This window comes from Pleurodeles waltl, chromosome 6, assembly GCF_031143425.1.
Source record: "Pleurodeles waltl isolate 20211129_DDA chromosome 6, aPleWal1.hap1.20221129, whole genome shotgun sequence".
Lineage (NCBI taxonomy): Eukaryota > Metazoa > Chordata > Amphibia > Caudata > Salamandridae > Pleurodeles > Pleurodeles waltl.
Genome location: NC_090445.1, coordinates 576,516,416 through 576,544,380, shown reverse-complemented (window position 1 = coordinate 576,544,380; position 27,965 = coordinate 576,516,416). Strand labels below are relative to the sequence as shown.

At 46.0% G+C, this 27,965-nt stretch overlaps 1 protein-coding gene across 2 annotated transcripts in view; it reads right to left on the bottom strand.

The window, feature by feature from the left end:
- Positions 1-27,965, bottom strand: part of SRPK1 (SRSF protein kinase 1) — a 516,348-nt gene that overhangs the window by 318,575 nt on the left and 169,808 nt on the right. The window lies entirely within an intron of this gene.

Here is a 27,965-nt window from a genome sequence, read left to right as displayed (position 1 = left end):
GAGAAGCTATTATTCTTGCAGTGGCTTGAGGTCTTTCCTGCAGTTGTTTGCACTTTTGGAGAATCGATAACCGTCGTTCCTCCGAAGGAAACACCTTTCCTAGCCTGGTATCTACAATGGCCCCTAAGTAATGCAACCTCTGAACAGGTGTTGCTGTAGATTTCAGAAGATTGACTTGAAGACCAAGTTTTTGCAGCAGTTGTAGAGTCCATTCGAAATGCTGTTGTGCCTCGAGACAACTGGAGGCCTTTATGAGCCAATCGTCTAGATAGGGGTAGACGAATATTCGCTGTTTCCTCAAGTGGGCGGCTACTACCGCCATGCATTTGGAAAAAGTTCTCGGCGCTGATTTTAGGCCGAAAGGTAGAACTGCAAATTGGTAATGGCGTTTTCCGACGGTGAACCTTAGGAATTTTCGATGTTTCTTGGTTATTGGGATATGAAAGTAAGCGTCGCAAAGATCTATCGCACAGAGCCAGTCGCCCTGACGTAGATGTGGGTAAATTTGGTGTAAGGCTAACATCCTGAATTTTTCTTTGCGAATCCATTTGTTTGCTGTCCTCAGATCTAAAATGGGACGAAACTCTTGTTTGTCTTTCTTCGGTACAAGGAAATATCTCGAATAAATCCCCTTCCCTTGCTGGCTGATGGGAACGGGTTCTATGGCTCTTTTTTGCAATAGAATATTGACCTCTAACTGAAGAGCTTCGAGATGGCGGTTGGCTGTTTTGGGTGGAACAGATGGTGGAGAACTGGTGAATCTGAGAGCGTAACCATGTCTCACAATATTCAATACCCAGGCGTCTGTTGTGATGCGTAGCCACTCGTCCAGATGATTTGAGATACTTCCCCCTACCGGAGTGGATAACGGAGGAGGGGGAAGCAAAGATTCAGGGCTTAGACGTGGGAGCCTGTCGAGTTGCCTGAGTTTGAGGTGTTGAACAACCCCTTGTTGACCTTCGCTGAGTGGAGAAACCCCTTTGATGCTGCTGTTGTTGCTGCTGCTGGGGGCGCGAAGACATCCAGTGTGGCGACTGATACCGGTGTGTGAAAAGTCGTCGTTGATATGGCCGGAAAACCTTTCTTTGTTCTTTCGGTCTTTCCATGCCTACCGCTTTCAGGGTATCTAGTTCAGCCTTCATTCTAGCCATCTCGTCATCGGCATGAGAACCGAACAAGGTGGAGCCCGAGAAAGGCAAGTTTTGTATTCGCTGCTGCGCTTCAGGTTTGAGTGATGTAAGTCTCAACCATGCATGCCTTCTGAGCGCTATCCCGTGTGCATAATTGTGTGCGGATAGCACCGAAGAGTCAGCTGCAGCACTTATAATTTGGTTAGAAACCATGGCTCCCTCACCCACGACCTCCAGGAAATCTTCCCTTTTATCCTTAGGAAGATGTTCCGCAAACTGCATTAAAGAGTCCCAGAGGGCACGGTTGTATCGCCCTAGTAACGCAGTAGCGCTGGCTGCCTTCATCGTGACGGCTGCAGTAGAACATACTTTTCGTGCTGCAGCATCTATCTTTCTGCTCTCTTTATCTGGAGGCTAAGAAGAAGACGGTGAGGTTGAATGCAGTTTCTTTGCCGCTACTATGACCACCGAATCAGGTACTGGGTCCGACCTCAAGAATAGAGGATCTTGTTCTGGTGGATGATATTTTTTAATAAGTCTGGAAGGAGCAGACTTTGTTGCGGCCGGTGCAAGGAAAATATCCATTGCTGGTTCGAGGAGACCTGGAACCAGTGGAAGCAAAGGTCTGGAAGATGTCCTGTGATGCAAAGTCTCGAAGATCACTGACGTCGATGGGGCAGGTACCGCCAGCGGGATGTTCAGCTTGGTCGCCCCTCGTACTAAGACCTCCTGGAACGTATTCACATCATCTATGGGGGACACTCTCGGGGACGGTGAGTCCGATAGGGTTGGAGAGTAGTCCCGTGTAGACGAAGAAGAACGCCTGTGATGTGAATGCTGAGATCTCTGTGATTCATGACGGTGCAGAGAGGAAGAAGAGCGTCTAGAGGAATGTCCAGAACGTCTTACAGACCGCGTTGGAGTCCTCAAAACAGACTCTGAAGGGGGAGCCGGAAGAGGCGCCGTAGGTGTTACCGGCGTCTGTGGCAATGGTGATTGTCGAGGAGAGAGTTGTGGAGACGCTGGAAGGAGGATGAGTGAGGCCGAGGATTCTGAGGTTGTATAAACCCTTCTAGGTCTTTTTGATTGTCTCGACGTCGACACACTCCTCGACGTCGAAGTACGGTGACGGCGAGTGCTCTTCGACGTCGATTCTTCTCGCGACGACGACCCTCGACGTCGCCGTGATGACGGTGAACGCCTACGACGTCGAGCACCCCTCGACGTTGATCGCTCTTGCCGTGTCGACGGCGAGTCGGATTCAGATCTCCTCGACGTGGAACGTCCTCGCCGTGTCGACGGCGACCCAGATCTCGACGGCGAAAGTCCACGCCCTCGACGTCGTCGGAGACCTGTGCCGTTTTTGAGCCGGTCTGGTCGGAGTTATAGAGGAAACAGTGTGAGCCCTGGTAGAAGACTGACCTTCTCCTCGCTCTGTGGTAGAATGACCACTTTTCCTCCTGTCCTCTTTCGCCTGGAGTCGGATCTTCTCCCTGTCACGAAGGGTCCTTCTGGAGAAGGTTTTGCAGATGTCACACGACTCCGGTTTGTGGCTGGAAGGAAGGCAAATTATGCAGACCCGATGTGGATCTGTTTTGGCCTTTTTTCTGCCACAAGAAGGGCATTTGTCAAACAGTGAAGGCATTTCTGAAGTAGAAAAACCTCAAAATTCTGTCAGAATCTAACAGAAAACAATAGAAAATGATCACTCAATGTTAAAAACGTCGAGTGAAATTGAAATTCAAAAGATTTTAAATGAATTTCTGTCACAAAAGGATTTTGTGAGGTAGAGCTCAATGCTTCAGGGTCCTGTCAGAAAGGAGCCGGAAAAAAGAACTGAGGCAACTGCCTTTTGCTGTGCATGATGGGAAACAGGAAGACTTTACTTTCTTAAAGGTACAGCTCTATTTTCATTCTGTATAATGGCAGCCTATGGGCTACACTGCCCTACATTGTTTTATTCTCATGAGAGGTGTAAATAAAATATGAGAATGTATTTATTTATGTATTTATAGAATAAATAGAGGTTTAAACGTGAAATTTACACTACAACTGTTTTTTCTTCTAACAATTTGGCCTGTGTAGCTGTTCACATAGGCTGCACATTGTTATTCTTAAGTGTTTTTCACAGACCTTTTTTGTCAAGGAGCTGATGATTGCACTTAAGAATATACTACACAACAGTGCTCCGGGGTCCCCGCAGGCGCGCGGAACTATTCAGTGCTTATGACTATACATGGAAATCCCCTACGAGAGAAGTACAGGCTTTGGTAAGGCAGTCGTCCAGATATGGAAAAACATGAATGTTTTGTCTGAGTAAGTGAGCTGCAACCACTTACAAGACATTTTGTGAACACTTGTGGAGCAGTTGTTACTCTGAAAAGGAGTACTTTGGACTAGTAGTGTTTGCATGCAATCGCAATTCTGAGGTATTTACGATGGACTGGGTCCATAGGGATGCAAAAGTAGGTGACCTTCAGGTCTAGTCCTAAGAGGAAATCGCCTTGCTGAGGAAGTGGGATCACAGCCTGGAGTGTTATCATGTGAAAATGCTCTGGCAGGATAGAATACAATAAAGGGCTGAGATCTAGAATAGCCCTTAACGTTCCATCTTTTTTGTGAATTAGAAAGTACAGCGAGTATACTCTTCTCCCTTGAAGGTGTGATGGAACGAGTTCTATGACTCATTTGTTTAAGAGAGCCTGAACCTCCTGTTTGAGCAGAGTGATGTTCTGAATAAAGTTTGAGAGTACACGGGGGAATGTTCGGAGGTGTGGAAATGAGATCCAGACAGTAACTGTGTTGGATAATACCAAACACCTATTGATCTGTGGTTATGCTTTGTCATGTCTTATAAAATTGTTGAAGAGGTACCCCAAAAGATGTTAAATAGTCAGGGGGGAAGATGAAGCACCTCACTGTTTTGAGGTATTTGAGAAGCCCTGTGGGGAGGGTGTTTTGCCTCTCCCTCATTGTATTTCTTCATTTTTTCTAGAACCTGATCAACTTGTGGGCCAAAGAGGTACTCTTTGTCAAAAGGTAAATTAAGAAACGTTAGCTGTACTTCGGGTTTAAATCCAGAAATGCATAGCTACACATGCCAGCGCAAAAGGACATTGGTATTTATTCCCCTGGAGACCGTGAAATCAGAATCTATAGCACGGCAGATGGAATTATTAGAAATAGCTGGCCCTTGCTGACTATTTCTTGTCCCCTCTGCTCCTCTTGGATGTACTGGAGGAGCTCCTCCCTCTCGTCCCAGTGGGCACAGCCATATCTTGCAAGCAGGCCTTGTGTATTAGCGATACGCTAATGGCTTGGGCTGCAATCCTCTTTCCAGAAGTGTCAATCAGCATGCATTCCTTGTCAGGAGGCAGTGCATTGTTAGCAGCTTCGGAGTTAGCTCTTTTTCTAGCATTGCAAACCACCAAGGAATCTGGGGAATCTGACCTCAAATAAAAATGGGATCTGAGGATAAGGCTTTATATTTCTTCTTCACGCGTGTTGTGATGATGCATACCCGCAGGATCTTTAAGTATGTCCTCCGCATGCCTCATCTTTCCCTTTAGCATGGGGAGGTATTGTGTGGCGCTGTGCACAGTGGAGAGTTTGAAAGAGAAAATCATCCTCAATGGGCTCTTTATCTACAGACACTTAGTGATAAGCAGCCACCCTCCTAAAGAGCTCCTGAAAGGAGGTAGTGTCATCTGGTGGAGATAGTCTGGCCAGGCTTCCTTGCTAGCCTCCCACTGTACTGGACTTCGCTTTGCTCTTTTCAGAGAAAATATGTGGAGTTTCACAATCTAGCATAAAAATGGCTTTCCCAGCCAATGACAGTTCCTATAATTTGTTAGCACCTATGTTTAGGAGTCATAGTTTATGATGTTCTCTGATTTTCATGGCATTTTGAGAATTGGGACTGCTGGGCTTGTTCCTTGGTCTTAAACAAGGTAGTGGTCAATATCACTCCTAACTTTGATTTCTGTGGCTTGGTTTACTAGTTTCAGCCAGCAGCAAATTGGGTGCTAACAGTGTCCACAGTAGTAGCTGCATTTTCCACAAAGGCTGCTGATCCCCACTGGAATCTCTGTGTATCACAAGATACCCACAATTGTTGTGCCAGCCTCAAAGACCATCCTGCAGCCTTCAAAGCTTCATTGTTTTAGGTGAAGCGGGGCAGTTAAACAATGGCAACGAGTTTCCAGCTGGACAAAGCAAGTTTAATATTAATAGTGCCCTTCTGTTAACTAGTGATTTTAGGTTTCAACTGAAAGGCCAGCTTTCTGTGCAGGGGCTTTTTACAGGGGTTAATTGGTTGCATTCAGAAACATTATCACACTGTGCTAGGCAACTTGAGTCATGAAATACATAACAGTTTTTTGACACGCTGCCTGAATGCTGTGCCCACGCAAAAACTATGTTGGATGAATGTTGGAGAATGTTGGAGAATGTACACTTTTGGCCCTCATCAATGTATTGCTAGATTTATCTAACAATGCTTTTTGTCAGATGTCAAAGGATTCACTACTAAGACAATAATCAGCATCAAAAGTACTTGAGGTTTGTGACCAGCATTTTCACTTCAAAGCTGTACATGTAGGCCTAAAATTTACTAAGATTTTACAATATACTTGGTGCCAGTGGCTGCTCATTTATGCTGATTTAGTGTACGAGTGTATCCATATTGGATGATTAGCTTCCAACAGCTGCATTGGAGACTGAATGTTCCAGACTCCAGTTTGTCCCCCTACCAACACTGTGCAGAGCAAGTCACAGGGAGATATAAAACAAGTGAAACTCTCAATGCTTTTGCAAAAACCTCAAATAATCAGAGCAGAAGGGCACAAAAGCCCTCCTCCTTCATCTACCGCGGGCCAAGAATTAATGGGAGCAAGGTGTCACAACTGTCATGTTAATTGTGTGTTCAACAGTTTGCATTTTGTAACACATTTCAACACAAGTAGCAACTGCTCTGTCTCATAAAAAGTTGCGGTATTACCAACAGTTTAACCCCTTCTGTGCCGCGGACGTAGTGGTTACGTCCTGCGGCACAGGGCTGCTGTGCCGAGGACGTAACCACTACGTCCTCGGCACACAGCCCAGAGGGAGCGCTCTCGCTCCCTCTGTGTGCTTCCCCCCACCCCCCCAAAGTCAGGGATGGAAGGGGAAGCCCTTCCCCTAAAACCCCCGACCACCCCCCATCCCCCCATAATGACGTCAGCGCGCGATCGCGCGCTGACTTCATTATCGGGTGCCGTCGCACAGGAAGCCATTTGCTTCCTGTGCGGCGTGGTGTGAAGAGGTGAGTTCCTCTTCCCGGTGGGTGGGGGGTTTGGGCTAAAGAGGCACAGGGGGAAAGGAAAGGCTTTTCCTTTCCCCCGGTGTCTCTTTGAGCATTCCTGCTGCCCAATCGCATTGCGATCGGGGAGCAGGCATGCCCACTAGACACCAGGGTTTTTTTTTTTTTTAATGTATTTGCCGATTTCGGCTTGCGGGGAGCGGCCCCTTGGGCAAGGGTCGCTCCCCTTTAGGGGGCAATTACTTAGGCCATTTCTGCCCCCCTTGGGGACAGATTGGCTACTTTTTAGCCAGATCTGCCCCCAAGGGGGGCAGAAAACACTAGATCACCAGGTTTTTTTTATTTTTATGTGTATTTATGTGGGGGGGGGGGGGGGGGTGCCCCCTTGGGCAAGGGGCGCCCCCCCCCCCCCAAGGGGGCAGAGAACTGTTGGCCTTTTCTGCCCCCCTTGGGGGCAAATCAGCCTATTTTTTTAGGTCCATCTGCCCCCAAGGGGGGCAGAAGCCACTTAGGCACCAGGGATTGTGTGTGAAGTGGATGGGGGGGCGCCCCCTTGGGCAAGGGTCGCTCCCCTTTGGGAGGTATGTCTTTTAGGGCCATTTCTGCCCCCCTTGAGGGCAGATCAGCCTATTATTTTTAGGCTGATCTGCCCCAAGGGGGGCAGAAACCACTAGAACGCCAGGGATTTTTTTTTATGTGTTTATTTTTGTGGGGGGGGTGTCCCCTTGGGCACGGGGCGCCCCCCCAAGGGGGGCATTGACCTGTTGGCCATTTCTGCCCCCCCTGGGGGCAGATGGGCCTATTTTCTTAGGCCCACCTGCCCCCAAGGGGGGCAGAAGCCACTTAGGCACCAGGGATAGTGTTGTGTGTGTTTTTTTGTTTGTTTGAGGGCTGTCCCCTTTGGCAAGGGTCGCTCTCCATGGGGACACACTACTAAAGGTATTTTCTGGCTTCCTTGGCGCAGACAGGCCTATTTTTTTAGTAGGCCCATCTGCCCCTATGGCAGAATCCACTTAGGCACCAATTTCTAAATGTTTGATGGTGGGGTGTTTGTCAACTGAAGAAGTCTTTGCATTTGAGATAAAAAATGTTTTCCTCCTTTTTGTTCTAGTTCAAAGCTTTTGCTTTATTTGCTGTGGCTCCTTGCGGTTTTGGCGGTGGTTGACCTGCAGTTTGCACAGTTGCATGTTTTAGGTAAGTAAAAACAATTTACTCCAAAGGAGTATTGTTGCAATGCATGAATGACATGTTTGTAGGGGGTGTACTAAATACAGGATTGTGTGTGAAATTTTCCTTAGGTTTGTGCACAATGATATTTGTTTTGTCTTATTTCTAATTTGCCTTTCTTTCTTTCTTTTTAGTGGGATATCATTGGTGATTGCTGTGTAGTTGCTGGTGAATCAAGCTTTTTCAGGCAAGTGAGCGGTATAGTTTTTGAGTTTATAACTCTTACTAACAAAGCTACACTTTGTTACTTGTTTTACACAGTGCTGGTTGTTGGTGGTGAATTTGTCCAGTTAATTTTAGCAGGAGAGATCATGGCTAGCCGCAGGATGACCGCTCAGCAGGTGGTTGGTATGCTTTTTGAGTCACAGTCTGATCATGACTAGGAGACGGACTCTGCATCTGAGGCAGAGGAGGAAGTCAGAGATTCTGGCAGTGATGTTTCTGTTGGAGGGGAATCTTCTGATGATGAAGCCACACTCAGTGCAGATGAAGGGCCTGTTTTAGAGGAGGACATTGATGTGCCAATAGTGCAGCAACCTGGGGCTGAAAGGTTTCCCGTTATAAGACCTGATGTCTGGGTTGCCCCAAACATGGAGCAGCCAGAGTTGCCTGCCTTTACTGGTCTCCCGGGGTGTAACGCCAATACAGAGAACTTTATGCCTATCAATTTCTTTGAGTTATTCATGGATGATATGTTTTTGGAAGAGATTGTTGAGCAGACTAATTTGAATGCGGAGCAGCATTTGAGGGACAACGCTGCTAGACTTAGGCCACACTCTAGAGCTGCCCAGTGGATTCCCACAAATTTGGAGGAGTTAAAAAAGTTTTTGGGTTTGACTTTTTTGATGGGGTTGATAAGGAAGCCGTCACTGGCTTCGTATTGGTCTACTAGTCCCTTGATGGCAACAGCTATATTTCCAGCGACCATGAGTCGTAATCGGTATTTGCTGCATTTTGTTGACAATGCATTAGCCTTGCCACGAGATCACCCAGATTCTGACCGTCTTTTTAAGATTAGGCCTGTACTTGATCATTTTATAGATCGGTTTTCGGAGGTCTATGTTCCAGGCAAAGAGTTCAGTGTGGATGAGTCTTTGGTCCTCTTCAAGGGTCGTTTGGTTTTTAGGCAGTACATTCCTAGCAAAAGGGCACGATATGGAATTAAATTGTATATGCTGTCTGAAAGTAGGACAGGATATGTGTATAGTTTCCGTGTGTACACTGGTAGGGATTCCAATATTGACCCCCCTGGTTGTCCTCCCACTTTTGGAGTTACTGAGAAAATTGTGTGGGATCTTGGTAGACGACTGTTCAACAAAGGTCACCATTTGTATGTAGATAACTTCTACACTGGTGTGCAATTGTTCAAGGAATTGTTTGGAGTGGACACAGTTGCTTGTGGCACAATCCGTTCTAACCGGAAAGGCTATCCAAGGGAGCTTGTCTGTAAAAAACTTGAGAGGACAGTGCTGTGCCTTGCGGAACGAGGAGCTGCTAGCTTTGAAATTTTCAGACAAGAGGGATGTCTACATGCTAAGTACCATCCATGATGAGAGTACTTCCCCTGTGACTGTTTGGGGCCAGGTTGCTGAAGTGCGCAAACCTGTGTGCATTTTAGATTATAATAAGCACATGGGAGGTGTAGATAGAGTTGACCAGAGGTTGGAACCTTATACTGCTATTCGTAAGTCTTATGTTTGGTATAAGAAGTTAGCACTTCACCTCTTCCACTTAGCAACCTTCAATGCTTTTATTGTGTTTAGGGATAGGTCTCCAGAGTCAAAGATGACATTTGTGAAATTTCAGGAGTCAGTGATAGAGAGCCTTATTGTGGTGGAACAGGCCAGAGTTCCTAGAGAAGCAGTGGTGGAGGATGTGGCTAGATTGAAAGATCGCCACTTTGCTGAGCACATTCCTCCCACACCCAAAAAAGACTTTCCAGCTAAGAAATGTAGAGTGTGTTTTCGAAGAGGTATCCGGAGGGAGACCCGAATGTACTGCCCAGATTGTCCTTCAAAGCCTGGGCTGTGTGCCGGTGCTTGTTTTAAGAATTACCACACCCAGAAGAATTTCTGGGAACAACCAGGAGTGTAAACTCATGTCTGTTTTGTATTTTCATGTGTTTAGTTTCATGGTTAGCATTTCTGTCATGTTCTTAGTTAGAGCTTTTGTGTTTGTAGTTTTGTAATTCTTTCTACTTAGTTAGGGGTTCCTCTGTTAAAAAAAAAAAAAAAAAATGATGCCATTATGTGTGGAGTGGGGCTTGGCTGAGTGTACATATTGACTTGCTGTTGGCTACTGCAACACACTGCCAGCCAAACACCAGTCCACACACTCCCATCAGCTGGTGTGATTATTGTATCAGGCATGTGGGCGTATGTAAGTGATGGGCCCTTGAGTGGCGCTGTCTGTCGATGTGAGTGTTGTAATGTGCTGGGCCCGTGGCTGGCGGTGTGAATGGCCTTGTGTGTGTCATGTATGAAAGTTGTGTGAATGGACTGTAAAGCGGTTGGTGCCTTGTCGCGGCTTTACAGCTCACGAGCTGCGAGTCATTGGTTCAGTTTTTTGCCTTTCAGTTACTAACCGTGCATTTCATTTTTGTGAAAGCTCTTGTTAGTAAAATTTGATCCACTGAACCATCACTCACCCTCGTGCCAAATCCAACCAGTATGTGTGGTAAAAATGACAAAACCTGCTCCGCTGTAATCAGGTGTCGCAGCACACATGTGACACGCTAGGTGCCTCAGGTGGGACCCCGATGATGAAGCATGCCACCAACTTGACAGAATTTGAGGTTTGTAAGGATTCTGGGTAACAGAACCTGGTCAGAGCCCCGCAAGTCACCCCATCTTGGATTCCCCTAGGTCTCTAGTTTTCAAAAATGCACAGGTTTGGTAGGTTTCCCTAGGTGCCGGCTCAGCTAGAGGCCAAAATCTACAGGTAGGCACTGTTTTCAATGAAAAAATGTGATGTGTCCACGTTGCGTTTTGGGGTGTCTCCTGTCGCAGGCGCTAGGCCTACCCACACAAGTGAGGTATCATTTTTATCGGTAGACGTGGGGGGACGCTGGGTTGAAGGAAATTCGTGGCTCCTCTCAGATTCCAGAACTTTCTGCCACAGAAATGTGAGGAACATGTGTTTTTTTAGCCAAATTTTGAGTTTTGCAAAGGATTCTGGGTAACAGAACCTGGTCCGAGCCACACAAGTCACCCCATCTTGGATTCCCCTAGGTCTCTAGTTTTCAGAAATGCACAGGTTTGGTAGGTTTCCCTAGGTGGCGGCTGAGCTACAGGCCAAAATCTACAGGTAGGCACTTCGCAAAAAACACCTCTGTTTTCTTTCAAAAAAATGGGATGTGTCCACGTTGTGTTTTGGGGCATATCCTGTCGCGGGCGCTAGGCCTACCCACACAAGTGAGGTATAATTTTTATCGGGAGACTTGGGGGAACATAGAATAGCAAAACAAGTGTTATTGCCCCTTGTCTTTCTCTACATTTTTTCCTTCCAAATGGAAGACAGTGTGTAAAAAAGACATCTATTTGAGAAATGCCCTGTAATTCACATGCTAGTATGGGCACCCCGGAATTCAGAGATGTGCAAATAACCACTGCTTCTCAACACCTTATCTTGTGCCCTTTTTGGAAATACAAAGGTTTTCTTGATAGCTATTTTTTACTCTTTATATTTCAGCAAATGAATTGCTGTATACCCGGCATAGATTGAAAACCCACTGCAGGGTGCAGGTCATTTATTGGCTCTGGGTACCTAGAGTTCTTTATGAACCTATAAGCCCTATATATCCCCGCAACCAGAAGAGTCCAGCAGACGTAACGGTATATTGCTTTCGAAAATCTGACATTGCTGGAAAAAGTTACAGAGTAAAACGTAGAGAAAAATTGATGTTTTTTTCACCTCAATTTCAATATTTTTCTTTTTCAGTTGTTATTTTCTGTAGGAAACCCTTGTAGGATCTACACAAATTACCCCTTGCTGAATTCAGATTTTTGTCTACTTTTCAAAAATGTTGCGGTTTCTGGGATCCAGCGTTGGTTTCATGCCCATTTCTGTCACTGACTGGAAGGAGGCTGAAAGCACAAAAAAATCGTTAAAATGGGGTATGTCCCAGTAAAATGCCAAAATTGTGTTGAAAAATTGGGTTTTCTGATTCAAGTCTGCCTGTTCCTGAAAGCTGGGAAGCTGGTGATTTTATCACCGCAAACCCTTTGTTGATGCCCTTTTCAGGGAAAAAACCACAAGCCTTCTTCTGCAGCCCATTTTCCCAATTTTTTTTTTAAAAAACCGAAATTTTCACTGTTTTTTGGCTAATTTCTTGGCCTCCTTCTGGGGAACCCACAAAGTCTGGGTACCTCTAGAATCCCTAGGATGTTGGAAAAAAAGGACGCAAATTGGGCGTGGGTAGCTTATGTGAACAAAAAGTTATGAGGGCCTAAGCGCGAACTGCTCCAAATAGCCAAAAAAAGGCTCGGCACAGGAGGGTGGAAAAGGCCTGGCAGCGAAGGGGTTAAACAAGGATCCAGTGTGCTTGGTGTGCCATAGTAGAAAGTAACAGGTGACCCGGTCTGCGAGCTGAAGTGAAATTTCAATTCAATCTTTGTTTAGTTAATTAAAACTATTACAATTAACCACTATAATTAACAAATGAGGTGGCTAAGATGGTGCCGGGAGCAGTCTTCTATCTGTAAGGCTCTGCTCTGATCCAGGCCCATCAATCAGTATCCTGCATTCTACTGCCCCATGGGTCCCCCAAGTATCGACAGGCCACTGAAGCGGCTGGTGGGCGCAGAGTGTCGCCCATCTGCTGGAGAAGATGCCAGGATGGGCAAAGAGTTGGCGGGCCTGGATAATTCCCAGATGAGGCTCGTGCCTGGATGGTACGGCACTGGGAGGCTGTAAATTGAGTGGCACGCAGCCACTGCCCCGCACTCCTTGATTGCTGTGAGATTGCCCAAGGCCTGGGGCGCAGACAGTTGTGCCGCCCCTCTCAACCAATGGGCAGTCAAGTGAGTCGGTGCTGGAGGGCTGCATGGATCGTAGTCCTGAGTGGCCATACCTCGGAGAAGCACCTGGCCATGACGGCGGCAGCTATGCTGAGTACTCTCCGCTGTCTTGGTGGTGTGTGAGGGGGGGCTGGAAACCTCGCCAGGACCTGCTCAGAAGCCCACCACAGTTGGGAACAGCAGCAGAGTGGGCGGGGGCCTCCTGGACAATTACTCTTCACTGTACAGTGCTGCCAGGTGCCCTGGGGAAGAGCTGTGTAATCCCCTACTTTGCAGGATAGTTCAGATAGTAGAGATTTCGGCTGATAGCCAGATCGGGGCCCCGATACGCTGTTGAGGACAGGACTGCGTGGCGGTACGAAAGAAGGGCCACTCCCATGCTGCATGTGTAATACAGAGGCAGGGCTATTGGAGAGACTGTCTGCAGCAAACTGATGTTTGAGGGGTGGGAGGCCCCAATTCCAGGTGCTCCCCGCCCTGCGCTCATCCCCTACTGGGGGGAAGGGAGAGACATGTACACCTGACGCCAGGGAGAGGTCGACTTGGCTACTGTATTTTTACACAGTTATACAACTCAAAATTCTTATGACTGACAGGAAATAATGGTTAGAGGTCACATGGGTCAGCTGCCTTCCTGAATGGTTGCTGCCCACTGATCACAGGTTAAGAAAGAAGCTGATACATAAATGAAGATAAAACGTTGAGTACTGCTCGAAAAAAGATGGAATTTCTGTACATGTAAAATTTAGAAACCTTAACCTGTACTCCTACTTACCGCCCAGGAAATCCTCATTAAATCCCCATTAAAGTCATGAGCACTAAAGTGTCAAGTCCACAATGGGATTCCAATATGTAAACATCTCAGCAGAAACGCAAAATGTAAAAATAAGCAGTTGGAAGTTTATAGCCTGACAGAAGGATGTATTGGCCACATTTTATTTATTTTCTTTTTAAAAAGACATTATATATACTCAAAAAAAAAAATTAAAAGTAACTGAAAAGAAGGTAGTGATACAAAAAAATCTTTCAGATTTTTTCCTTAAAGGAAAATCTGAAAGGAAAGGCAGGACAGTGTAGGAAGGATAGATAAAAAGGATGCAGAGCTCAGACTGGAATGGATTTCGCACCTTTAAGGACTCACAACCTTGAAGTACCCTCTGCCAAAGGCAGCTGCATCAGTTTACTTTTATGGAAAAGGTAGGATCCTAGGTTTTACCAGATTATTCCAGGTTCTATCGACCAGGAAGGTGAGAAGGTTACTTATAGCTTTAATGAGGATTTTGTTGCAAGAAAACTAGGATTACAGGTAACTTTTCCTTCTACTCCAGGCACTCCTCATTAACATCAATACACACCAAATACTATAGCAAGCCATCCCAAAGAAAAAGTGAAGGAATGAACAAAAGGGATATTATGCTCTACCCAAACATGTTCCTTAAGGAAGGCTGACCAACTCTAGGAGTCGGCTAGAGTCTAACTCAAGAAAATAATATCTTTTAATCATACAGACAGACTCCCAGGATACAGCTTTTACCATTTCCTGAGAGGGGCTGGAATAATTTGGGTTATTAGTTGAGGAAGGTAGGAACCCAGCTCTGGTAATAACCACAATTCGTGTTAGGGTGCATCACTAAATTAATCTGATTCCAACCCCCTGGTATCTATGGCACAGAACAGACAGGCTTAACTTAGAGACAATGTGTTAAGTATTTTGCAGTACTAAAATAGTAATAAAGAAATGCAAAACAATAGAAAATAGAGAAAAAGTCAAAAACAAAATGACAAAAATCCAATATGGGGAACCAGCGATAGGAATTTTTAAAGCTTTAAGTATAAATAGCACCAAGAAGCACAAAGTGTCAATGACAGTGAGGACTTAGGCACAATCTGACGCTTAACATGACAGACTACTAGTCACATACACTTACACTTGACCATGGTCATTCTGGGCTCAGGAGAGGCACTTACAGACTTACAGGGTGGCAGGGAGAGGCCAACAGGAGAGTCCAGTCACCACTGGGCAGCAGGGTAGTAGCAGAAAAAGACCTCTTGTAGCTTATGTGTCGCGTGCAGCTGTAACAGGAGGTCAGCCTTATGACCCTTGCAGTCTGTTGTTTTTCTCCTAGGTACAAGAGAGAGCAGGGCCAGTTCTCCAAAGCTCTTCTCGGGTTGCAGATAAGAGGTTCAGTCCTCAGGTCCAGAAGTGTTCTCACGTGTGAGTGTGTGGAGATGCCACATTTATGCCTTGAATGAGGTAGTTGGTGGGAATGCCCCCTAGAAACACACTAAACCATGGAGTAATGGTTCTTAACCCTATATACTTTGGGCATTTTTTAAGATGCCAAATTCTTTAAGCACACTCAACTTGCGCACTGAAGCAGGGTATGTGCATGTGGGGAACGCACTATCGTAATCATAATGCCTCCCACATCGAGCCATAAAATAGAGTTTGAGGCAGGACCTTTAACTATAACAACAGAGACAAAGCCTGGTAGAGCAAAGCTGAGTTTTCGGCAACCAGACAGTAGATACACATTATTTTGGTAGGTCATATATGCAGTTTTAAAACTATAGCCATTCCTACAACTTTAGGCCTGCAGACATGCTTCAAGTGCAACAACAGTGGATGGCAAAGTAAGAGCTGCAGTCCACTAGTAGAATGTAATTCATAGGCCCTGGGTACAATTGGTACCATATAGTATGGACTTATAATTAAAAAACCAATGAGGTGTATACAGATTTTACCATATTGGAAGAGGAGCACAAGCACATCACCACCGATTAGCAGGGGTAAAGTGCTACCTTTACAGCTTGAACAAATAGGGTGCAGCAAAAAGGCAAAAAAAATCTGGGGCAACCCAGCACAAAGGGCAAAGTTTCACCAGGGGCATTTCTCAGAAGAGCCCTTGCACCCCGCTTTACCCACTGGTAAAGGAGCCTTAGGATTGCTTAGAACACACCAGAAGGTAAAGTAAATTATAAGACAAAATCCACATGAAAATTGTATTCTTGGTAGAAAGACTACAGAACCCATGATTAACAAACAAATGATCCAACTAATATTCTTTTTTTGACAATGTACTATTTTATAACTCTTTACACCCAAAGTGCAAAGGGTGCAGTGTTTTGTGAATCAAGCAGTAAATTAACCAGCTCTGTTGCCTACGCCTTTTGGAGGATTTTTGTGTGTGTGTCGGGGGGGGTGTTGTGTTTCAGGGAGAGTTGGTGATATGAGTAAACTGTTGCAAGGATGTCTTTTAAAACTGTTTAAAAGGTTAAGGAGGCCTATGCTGAGTTCTGAAGGTGGAGTAGCATTTCCAACAGGCAAAAAGTCATTTTGAACACAGTCTAGTAACTGTTTCACCAATGGCACTCTAAAGAAGGTTTGCAGGCGAAAACACTTTCTAAAGCCAATATTAGCTGCAAGGTGCGCTCTAATTTAAAAGAGAATTGCAAACAATCTCACTGAGCAGGGATGCCTCTTCTTGGCACATGGAGACATCAAAGCTATTGTATACACACCAAAAGCAGTAATTCTTCAATTTAAAATAATATGATGTTCTGGTTGAAGGACGCTCAGCCTCCTCCAAAATGTCCATACAATCATCCTGAGACAGAATTAGATAAACCTAAATTTCTGGAGGAGATTCAGACTGCAAAGGAGCCACCTGCATGGTCATTCTTGCCTTCATAGAAGGTAGGAAACCACTGCTGATGTGGCCACCTTAGACTAATAGGAATAATGTTTGATTAAGGCTGATGAGATCCTGGGTACTGAAATAAATGCTTACAGTACTCTCTCCCAAACTGTGGGTTCGAGAGCTGTAACCACACCAACATTTGCAAAATGGGAAGGCATAGGTGACAGTCCGGTGGGATGCTAAGGAAGTGACTGCCATCATGATACAGCCACACCGAAATGATTTTTAAAAAAAACAAAATCAGAGGGAGGGGCAGTTCCACTGTCTTACCTGTGGGTCCCTGGCAGAACTGCCGTATGATTGATGTCCTGTTGTCCACATCCTCATCCTCTGCCTCCTCATCTTCACTGTCCTCAGGGTCCACTGCTGCCACAGGAGCATTTCCATCCTCCTCCTCCTCCTCCTCCTCCAGACACAGCACGTCGTCTGATGGCCAGGTTGTGCAACGTGCAGCATACAACTATCTGGCAGACCTTCTCAGGGGAGTAGCAGAGGGATCCACCCTGGTGTATGAAGGCTTCTGAGCCTGGCCTTCAGGAGGCCGAAGGTCCTCTCAATTATTCTCCTGGTTCGCCCATGAGCATCATTATACCTATTCTCAGCCCCTGTCCCGGCATTCCTTAAAGGGGTCACGAACCACGACAGGTCTGGGTAGCCAGAGACACCTGCAAGAAGTGAGGGAAAAAAATTAGCCTTGCACAGAGGCATGGGGGATGGCTACTGAAGCCATACACTGACATGCACTCGGTGGGGACTCAGGCTCACCTATTGGCCACACCCCATGCCTCTGTAGTTGTGGCATCACATGTGGGATGCTGCTATTCCTCAAGACGAAGCAGTGACTTGGCAGTGACATGGGAGATTTACTGGTCAGCCAGGCACACCATTTGCACATTGAGTGACTGGAAACTTCTGATTTTTGAACACCTGTTCATTGTGCAAGTGTTTGGGGTGGGGGGTGGGGCGCGCTGAGGAGAATGAGGCAAAGGCTATATGTGTTCCATCAATGTCCCCAATAACATTTGGAATATGTAACATTGCATAGAAACCAGCCTTCACATTGGCCAAATTATCCACATGGGGGAAAGCGATATAGCTGCACATGAGTTTTAGCAGGGCAGCTAAAATCCTTGCTAGCAATATTGAGATAATTGGGTGTGACATTCCTGCAGCCAAGCCCACTGTCACTTGGAAAGAGCCAGTTGCCAGGAAATGGAGCACTGACAGAACTTGCACAAGACATGGAATCCCAGTGGGTTGACAGATAGCAGATATCAGATCAGGCTCCATTTGTGCACACAGCTCTGTGATTTTGGCCCTGTCCAGTCTATAGGTGAGTAAAATGTGCCTGTCCTCCAGTGCAGCAAGTCCACAAGGGGCCTGTACACGGGGGCTTGCCTCCTCCTCCTCCTATTCCTCCGCAGTGGTAGGAACCTAAAGGACACAAGAGTGAGAAGGGAGTGACAAACTGAACAATGGAACCACCACTTCAGTGTACACTGAGCTTGTATGTAACTGAACTATGAATGGCAATGTATGTACCACTGACAGCAATGACGCAGTTTTCAATTTCAGAATGTTGAGCTGCACCATAAAATGGCGACCGCCTGTTCTGTGTCAGGACAGGTGGAAGTGACGTAACCCCGCCGGCATTGGGCGTCATGGCGGAAGGCGGTCTGGCATTGCTGTGCTATTCCTCATTGGCTAAAATGGGGCTCTAAGGAGTACAATATCCAATGAGGATCATCGGCGGGGGTGACGGTGTACACCGCTGCAGACGTGACTGCCATTTTCTGACTATAACCTCACTTGATTCCTGACTTTCCACAGGATAACACATCCAAAGCGTGTGCTGCTTAGACCAGAGTCTGGAATTTGCCATGGCCCCCGTGTGACAGGGGAAAGGGCCCCTGCCTTCACTTCAGAGGAGTTGAAGCGCTTGGTGCATGGGGTCCTACCCCTGTATGGGCCTCGAGACCAACAGATGAGTACACCATGGGGACGATGCATGTGACAAGGTTGCATGGAGATGTGTGTGTGCTGGCAGTGTCTCATTTGGGTGGGGGGTATGACTGGTGGTAGTGTACATGCAGGGCTCTGGGTGATGTGTGTGTCATTTGAGGGGTAATGGTATTTGAGGACCATTTGTGTGATAGGCTGGATTGTATGGTTAATGGTGTCCTTGTGTAGACCCTGGGGGTCCATAGCAGGAAACGGTGGGAGGACCTGAAATGCTGGGCCCGGAAGACCGCGGAGGCCTAGCTGGGGATGGCCTCCCAACGAGGGAGGGGTGCCCGTCGGAACCTGCCCTGCCTGATGACCCACATACTGGCTGTGGCCTACCCAGAGCTGGATGGGCACTTGAGGGCAGCACAGCAGCCACAAGGGGGTGAGTACAGTCTGTGTGTAACACCCATTATTGCTGCCCGGCATAGGATGCTAGTGGTGGGTTTCATTAAGTGGGTGCCCGTTCATGCCAGCTCGTACATTGCTGCATGGTCCAGCTCAAGGTAAATGGGTGAATGGCAAAATCTTGTTAGCTAGCTAGGTGGCATTCCATGTCAGACTGGGCTTAGAAAGTTCCAGGAAGGGTGCAGATGGCGGTGGTTGGCTCTCCTCTTGCTGTAGTACCTAGTCAATGGAATGCCAGTGCGGCGCATGGTGCTCAATAGTGATCCCGGTGTGTGATGGTAATGTGTATGCCATCTGTGGTATTGGTGCTGTAATTGACCCAGTGCTCCCTTTCTCTCTCTTCCCTCCCCCCAATTTCCTTCTGTCATCCTGTTTATGTGTGTGTCAGCATCGTCTGGCAGAGGAGCAGGGGCACCGGCGAGTGAGGGAGCTGCAGCCCACGTGACAGAGAAGGCAGAGTCCACTGACGTCGAGTGGACCAGTGGGATGGAGGGCAAGGGGAGCACCACGGCGGAGACAGGAGGTGACAACACTGATTTAGATACCTCATCCAATGGAGGCTCCCTGGTGGTGGCGGACACCTCTAGAAGCACCCCAGCAACAGGTACAGCCACCACCCCACTGTACCAGCACCTCCCGCCCAGTAACTCCCCAACCGGGTTGGCCGTGCCCGCTCACCCGGGAGAGTGGGCATCTCCTTTGCCCCAGGCACCTCAGGCCCTGCCCCAGTGAGCCCTGCTGCCCTCAGTGAGGAGGCTAATGACCTCCTGAGTTCCATCTCTGTAGGGCAGTCAACCATAGTGAACGCCATCCCGGGGCTGGCATCCCACATGCAGCAATGCAATGCCTACCTGTAAGGCATCCGCAGTGGGATGACGGCCCAACCGAGATCATTGCAGGATCTGGCCTCCTCTCTGACGGCAGCCAATGTCCCTGGTCCAACTACCACTTCCCAGTCCCCAGCCCCATCAACCCCAACCCATCCCATGCACACATACAGACAAGCATGCACACAAAGCATCACACAACAGTGGCACAGATAAACACAGGCACTAAACTTCAAGCCACAAGCACTCACACAAATAGACAGTTGCACACACAACATCCACTGTCTCCCCTCCTCCTTCAGTCACATCTGCACTCACACCTGCATGCACTGCATCAACAGCCACAACCAATCACCACATCATGTAGCACACCCACCTCACTTGCAGACACCTTCACAACATACATGCACACGAGGGCAAGGAGCCCCCTCTACCTGGCTGTAGGTGGCTACCGCTGTGGTCAGTGGTGTTAACGCCCTATCGGTTGGTGTGGTACATGTTGGCTGTCTATGGGAGGTATCACCGCCATGGTCGTAATGTGGCAGTAATTACCGCCAGGCTGTTGGCGGTATTACCGCCACTTTGACAGTCACCACCATGGTCATAATGACCACCAATGCGTTATCACATGATGTTTCATTTTTTCAAAAATCATCCTTCAAAATGTACAAAAAAGGTAGGTGGGTCGTGAAAGTTTGTGATTCTAAAAACTGGGTTGTGGTTCTAGAAAGTTTGGGAACCACTGGCTTAAAGAAATATACCCAACTAATTTTTCAAAAGGGCAGTCTTATTTGTCCCTGGTTGGTTGCATCTAGAAGCAAGCCTAGAACTTTTTTGTTGTCCGAGTCTGCAAAGAGGTCCAGTTGAAAAGACGTCTTGCAGAACTTCGTTGGGCAAAACCCACTTGTGATTTTCTTGAAATGTATGGCTATGTAAATGTACTGCTGTGATCTGTACGTTTCTCACTATGAGCCATTTCCAGATTGAAATATCACCCTGGATTTTGTTCACCTTTCTTTTGATTAATGCATTATCATACTGTCCATCTGAATCAGTAGGGAGTCTGTTCTGAATGCTGGGTGAAACAGCTTTAAAGCCAGACGGATTGACGTTCTCCCCTAAAGGCTTGTGGTACAACATCTCTTTCTTGGCTGATATTCCTTTACTATGGGGGTGATCATGTGAGAACTCCATCCTAAAAAAAATAGATATCTGTCACAATTGTCTACGTTGGGATACCATGGTAAAATAGAATCCCTTAAGTAGATTCTGTAATTGGTACCACAATGGGAACTACTGGATCACAACTCGAGATATGAGGCAAACATACCAGCAGCTGGGCCGCTTGTGAACTGGCACCACAGACTCTGCAAACATTCCTGAAGGGGTATGATATGTATTGTATGTATCCAAGTTGATGCAGGGAGCCTTTGCTGACAGTAATGAAGCAAGATGGCATGATGAAGGATTCGGTGTACTTAGGAAATCGTGACACTTTAGACAGATTGATGATAGTCTTTCCCACGAAGGATACACTTTATTGGCCTAAGTGTCCTGTTGATTTCGAATGGATGACTTGTACATCCAAACGGCAAAGAATGGCAAGAGTTAAACAGTTGTGGCTTCTTGCGGAGCTGACGTTTTTATCAATCATCATTTGGAGAAGGTTATGGACCATGAGTTTACACCCAATGAAAGGACTCTGTACTGGCAGTATTTGCAGTCCATTTGGAATTGCAAGATTTTTATGTTTTCCTGCTATTGGGATGTGAAAACAGGCATCCCAACAGTATTGGTCACACACCTAGTCCCTCCCTCTGATGAACTTGAGAGAAAATATGATTCTTTCATGACTGCTTGTAGGCTTTCTTGATATCGATAATGGGTCTGAAGTCCAGTGTATATCCTTTTTTTTTTTTTTTCCAACCCAGCAATATATTCTTCTTTTTATGAGGGACCTCCTCAACACCTTGTTGCACTAACAGGGTGTTCCCCAATAGAACAAAATCTTTATGGTGGAATTTCCAGAGGAGGAGAACCAAACCTCAATAAGTAGCCATTCTGCACAATATTTAGCATACATCCCTCTCTGGTTTTTAGGTGGAGCCTAGGCAGCATGCATGCGCGGTCTCTCGACATGCTGTAATCTCTCTGTGGGCTTTGACCACACCCATGGCTTATCCTTGGTTCAGGCATCTGCCTTTCGAAATACCTGTTTCTTTGGTCATTAGCTGACATTTGTCCCGCCTTTTGGCTTTTTTGTTTTACCCTGGAGACTGCCCCAGTAACATGGATCCTTTCGCTAGCGGCCATATGTTTTAGTTTTCGTGTGCTACTTTTTTCTTTCCAATCTCTCCTTGCCGCTTGCATAATGTCCCTCTGAATTCATGTTTCTTTACACAACTGCATTCACTTTGCCCCTGATTCATTTGAACAGTTTGCTGTATGCACTCCGCCTATATGAGGCTGGTCAATGTGCTTCGCTCTCATTTGACACCTCAAAGCTGAAAGCTTTGCAGAAAGCAGGCTGAGAACCAAGCAAAAACAGAGAGATCATGCCACAGCTTCACCCCTCTACCTTCCCAAACCGCAGACTCTGGTGCATGCATACCCTCATCCATAATTGATGCCTGCTTTGGACGGATGGTTCGGGCCGGGGACTAGAGCATCTCTAAGCTTATGGAGGAGAGAGGCAGCAATATGGTGCAGCAGGTATTTCACTTTCTTTTCCACTTGTTTGTCGTGAAACAGCAAGATCACTGGCTACAGCAGCCACCTCAGTTGCCAATATTTTATATTAAAAGTTATATTAAAATCCTCATTTTCGGGCAGTTTTCTTCATCCCCAGCCTGCTCCCACAATTCAGTTGTTTTCAAAACACCACCACCCGCCCCATCTCACTTATATTAAAATCCTCATTTTCTGCCCATTTTCTTAAAATCCACCCCTACCCCAAGCTTAATGAGTTGTGCTCTGGAGTTCAAATTTCTCAAAATAAGTCATACACTCAATCATATTGCACAAAGGTATGAGAGACTCAACTACAACACTGATAACCCAGTCGGAAGCTAGCATGCCTTCTTTAAGGACCAACTGGAAGTAATGCCTATCCTTTCAGCAGTGTCTCAGAGAAGCGCTGGAGGAAATCCTGCAGGGATCTGTTGTACCTGCCTAATGAGGCAGTGGCACTAGAAGTTTCAATGGCCATAGTTTAAGTCCCACACATTAACCTGCATACTAAGTCTCCTCACTTTATTATTTCTGGTGAAGTGTGGGAGATAGTGTAGTTCACAGTATTTTGAGCTGTTGAAATCACTGAATCAGGCTGAGGACCTGGTCAAACAGCTTATATTGTTTTAATTGAAAAATAATAATTAAGTCAGTGTCTGTCCATCTGTTGATTGTCTTACCAACAATTGCATGGCTGGTTCAAGGAGACCAGAAGCCAGAGGGAGGTAAGGTCTTAAACACAGAAAATGCAGGGGCTTGAAAATAACAGATTTTGATGCCAAAGGTACAGGAACTGGAATGGAAAATGTTACTTATCCAGTAAGCATTGGTTCATGGCATGTAGAATTGTAGATTCACATGCTCTCTATATTCCCGCCATCCAGTGTTTGGTCTGTAGTGGAGCAAACAGTTTTTCTTTGAAGAAGCATTTCGAGCCACAGGATCGTGTGACTCCTCTAGACTCCTTTGTTAAGACTGTTTTCCTACAGGATGAGGAGAAAAGGAGTGTAGAAGTACAGAGAAAGATCTCCATGCAAATGTAACTACATATGTACAACTATAGACAAATATAACTGGAATGGCCACAGGCATCCAGGGAGGAGGGAGGGTGCATGTGAATCTACTTCACTACATGCCATGAACAGGTGCTTACTGGGTAAGTAACATTTCCCCCTAGATGGCATGCATGGCTGTATAAACTGTAAAGCAGTGCCTTCCAAAAGCACTGGCTAACCTGTGGTATTGCAGTGGTCTGGAAAAGTGCTCATAGCACAGCTTGGCCTAGGTTGTCTTGATGTCATGCTATTACATCCACACAGTAATGTTTTGTGAGTGCATGTGGTGTAGGCCACGTAGCTGCCTTACTAATGTCAGCTATAGGGATGTTCCTAAAGAAAGCCATAGTGGCCCCTTTTTTCTAGTAGAATGTGCCCTAGGAGTAACTGGTAACTGTCTCTTTGCTTTAGCATAGCAAGTCTGTATACACTTAACTATCCCTCTACCTATGCTATTTTTGGATATTGGACTGCCCTTATGATGTATTGAAAAGGCTACAAAAAGCGGTTTTGTTTTCCTTTGGTTCTGTCAATGTAAAACATGAGTTTATTTTGAACTGGTAATGTTAGCCCGCAACAACAAATCTTAACTATTTTCGGTGGGCAGGGTGGATGGGAATATGAAAGTAGGCAACCTTTAGATCTAGAGCTGCCCTAAAGTCACCTTGTTACAAAAATGGAATAACGTCTTGAAGAGTAACCATGTGAAAGTGGTTCGCAGAGAATGTAGTGGTTTAATTGTCTGAATTCCAGAGTAGGCCTTTGAGAGAGGTCTTATTTCGGAATGAGGAAGTATAGGGAGTATACCCCTGATTCCTGGTGTTGTAAGGGAATAGGCTTGAGGGCCCCTTTGAAAAGATGAGATTGAACCTCTTGTTTGAGAAGGGTGGGGGGGGACTGAGGTAGTCACTGCTTAGGAGCAGAGGAAGAGCCTCTATAGGATCCCCTATAAAAAACCCTAGAATAGGAGGGTGGAGGCAGTCTTGTTTGGGAATTAGACACCTCAGAGGATGTGGATTTGTAAGCACCTCTAAAAGTGGGGCGACCAAAAGTGCCCCTTTGTGTGGGGGACTACAAAGCACCCATGGCCTTAGCTGTGACTGTCAATTCAGCTTCTCAAGTGTAGTATCTACTTGAGGGACAAAAGGATGCTCCATATGAAAGGACATGTTAAGAACCACTTGTTGTATTTCTAGTTTCAAACCCAAGCATCGGAGCCACACATGACTTCTTATTAGGACACTTGTATTGATATCACATGCAGCTGCATCTACGGCATCTAGTGCACAGCGTATAGAATTATTAGTTATTGTTTGCCTCTTTGCAACAATTTGCTGTCCTCTCTTACGGTACTCCTCTGGAAGACATTGGAGGAGCTCATCCATTTCATCCCAGTGAGCCCAGTCAAATCTAGCCACTAGCGCCTGTGAATTGGCGCTACGTCAATGGTTAAGCTGCTTGTATCACCGCTCTATTGCCGGCAGAAGCTATTTTCTTACCCTCCTTTCAGGAAGAGGAGAGACCCCTGTGGCCTCCTGTCTATTGGCATGTTTTCAGCAAGTGGTGGCTACTATAGAATCTGGAGGGACCTTTGACCTAATGTATAATGGGTTTGAGGGAGCAGGCTTGCTTTTATCTCTTGTATACGCTGGGGGTGATAGAGCATTAGGAGAAATTGGATATCCATGTGGGTAGATGTAAGCATATCGAACAATAAATCCTGTTCAATAGGGCCCTCATGTAGCCCCACATTGTAAAAATGGCTGCCCTTGCCACTACCTGCTGATACAATATACTATCCTCTGGTGTTGAGGGGCGTGCGGGGTCAAGGCTGGATCATTGGACATTATAGGGGTGGAGATCAGGGTCATAAATCTCCCATGGATCCGTGTCATGCTGTGTCCCACCCAAATCCTCCCCAACATATAAAGGGAATCCTTGAGGGTTATAATATCCTGCAGGGTGAGGGAGGTGAATGAGGAGGGGAAGGAGGAGGTGGAGAAGGTTTGTGAGGTGTGCTGGTGGCCTTCTAGTTGTCTTCTTTGGAGGAGAAGTGACCAAAGCTTCTTGGAAAGACAGCTTCCTTTCGATCACTACAGGGGGAGAAGCAATAATGTGTCCTGTACAGTCCTCACTAAGGTGGTGGTGCAGATGAGTGTCCATAGTCTCCATAATGGGTTCCACAGGAGAAGGTGTAGCCGAAGACTGGCTGAAGTCTTTCTACTCTGAGGTATTCGGATACGTGGGTTTCAGCACCGAAGTCCTCAGTCACAGCGATTTCGTCTCCACTGAGGTGGAGGCAGTAGCTGGTAGGCTTGGAGACGAAATTCAAACCGAGATGGAAGAAATGTCTTGGACTGAGGTGCCGGAGGCTGAAATCAAAGACAATGTCTTTGTCTTAGCTGTTTTCGGAGATGAAACAGATTTTTGGATCCAGCCACAGCATTGTGGCTGTGGCAGTTCAGCGACCTATGAAAGGGGCTTTTCCACAGTCTTGGGGTGGGTAGGAGGGGCTACGGTACTCACGGATTGCGCAGGTCACCTATTGGCATTTGATGTCCGACTGCACATCAGATTGAGTCCTGGCTCAAGAACGCCTTCTCCTGTTGTTCAGGTTCCTCCCCAAAAATGTCTGGGGTGTCATCCGGAGTCTTGTGTGCCATTTGCACTCGGCATGCCTTTTGGTCCCTAAGCGTCTCCTTTTACCAGAAAGCTCGACAGGCATCACAGGTAGCTTCCTAGTGATAGAAGAGAGGCACAGGTTACACACCAGATGTTGGTCATTGTGGAGAAATTTAGCATGGCACCAAGGACAGAAACAAAGTTGATTTTGTTTTATCAGCTCAGCATATTGGTCGTGTCGCGTGGTGAGGTAGGCTTGAGATGGGCGAAGATGCCCCGGAGGGCGCACGGTCTTGTCCGGAATGACGATTCGAGACGATCGCTTAGATAGGAATGTGCGATTGAGATACAATAAAGAAAGATTTCAAACCAGAGCAAGTCGAAAGACAGAGCAAAGACACTCATACGAACCAGACGGTGGAGAGAAAGCAATTTAACAAAGGAGTCTATCTCCATGTGCAAGATCACTTGATACCATTACTCGAAATGCTCCTTCATGCCTAGGAGGTTCTGGTGTAGTTCGTAGTGCTGGTAATGACTGCAGCAGTGTTACTGGTGAGAAGAGAGAACACTAAGGAGAAATGAGACCTCTTAGTTAAAGTTGCCAACAGACTGACCCATTGGTATTATTGAGCAGATGGTGAATAAGCCCTTGAGTACTCCAAAACCAATGATCTTAGTGAGTCTTCTTTTCAGCTGTCTGACTCATACAACTGAAAGGTGTATTCTGCCCTACATCAATGTCTAACAGGGGAGGGTGCTTCACCATTGAAGTTCTAGATGGCGATGGAATCTATTGAGAATGTCACATCATTTCCTTACATGACTTAAACTATTTTTCAGATCTCTCTTTGTGGGAGTCTTTAGAGAGGACGATGGAACAATGTTAGAAGGGGACCTACTCCATGTCTTTCAGACCTCCCTAAAGTAGATTGTCACCTATGCTGTACTTTCTGTAGACCATGTAGTCTTTTTCTTCTAAGTATCCTCCTGCACAATGTTTGACACGGATTACAAGCTTCAGGGTAGTGATCCTCTAGCAGACAGACTATGCAGAGGTGGTGAGGATTAGACATTTTTTTTCCTTCACAAAAAGTGCATTTTGCAACAAGCACAAGTATTTTGTGAACAAAACACCAAAACAACTCATGTCAGGTGTTTCTCCCAAAACAGTATAAAGAGTAAAAGGTTTTCAGGGTTTAAAAAAAAAAAGAAAAAAAGTTCTGTGCCCCAGAATCCGGTCACCTGGAGCCGGAGAAAAGAACTTCTTTGAGGCTGCAAAACTGCTTTGGTTAATGTTTTTTCAGAATCGTACTTTTCTACTGAAAAGCTGTTTGTGTATATATTCCTTTTAAAAGTGTGCCAGGATCCTGTGTGCAGAACGGAAAAATCCATTCTTAAGTATATTAATGAGGATTTCCGGGAAGAAAACCTCTATTACAAATAATCTGCACCAAATAAAATCTGTGATTTAGTTATCCAAAGATGAGAATGAACTTTCTATATAAAAATGATGTCATTTGTAAATAATAAAGGTATAATGATAAACTTGCAATGAAGTCAAATAGAATAAAAAGCTTCAATGGGCTACGCATACCACGCATATCAGTACAACCTTTTTTTGATCAGGTCAGTATATATTTGGATGAAGCACAAAGACAGTAACTGACAAACTCAGCAATATCAGAGAGGACTAGACTTATCTAATGGCCTCCCAAAACTGCTCACAGATTTATCCATAGAAGGAAGATATTAAGCTTAAGCAAAATGTACAAAATGAAGCAAAACCTGCCTGCTTACTTTCTGCATGCTATGGACTTGACAGCCCCTGGCAATAAGACACAGATAGTCTCTAGTGCAACAACAAGGCCAACACATTTCTTGTATTGGGCCACAAATACAGTTGCAGGCCAATAACCAAACCCATCTATATCATATGGAGTA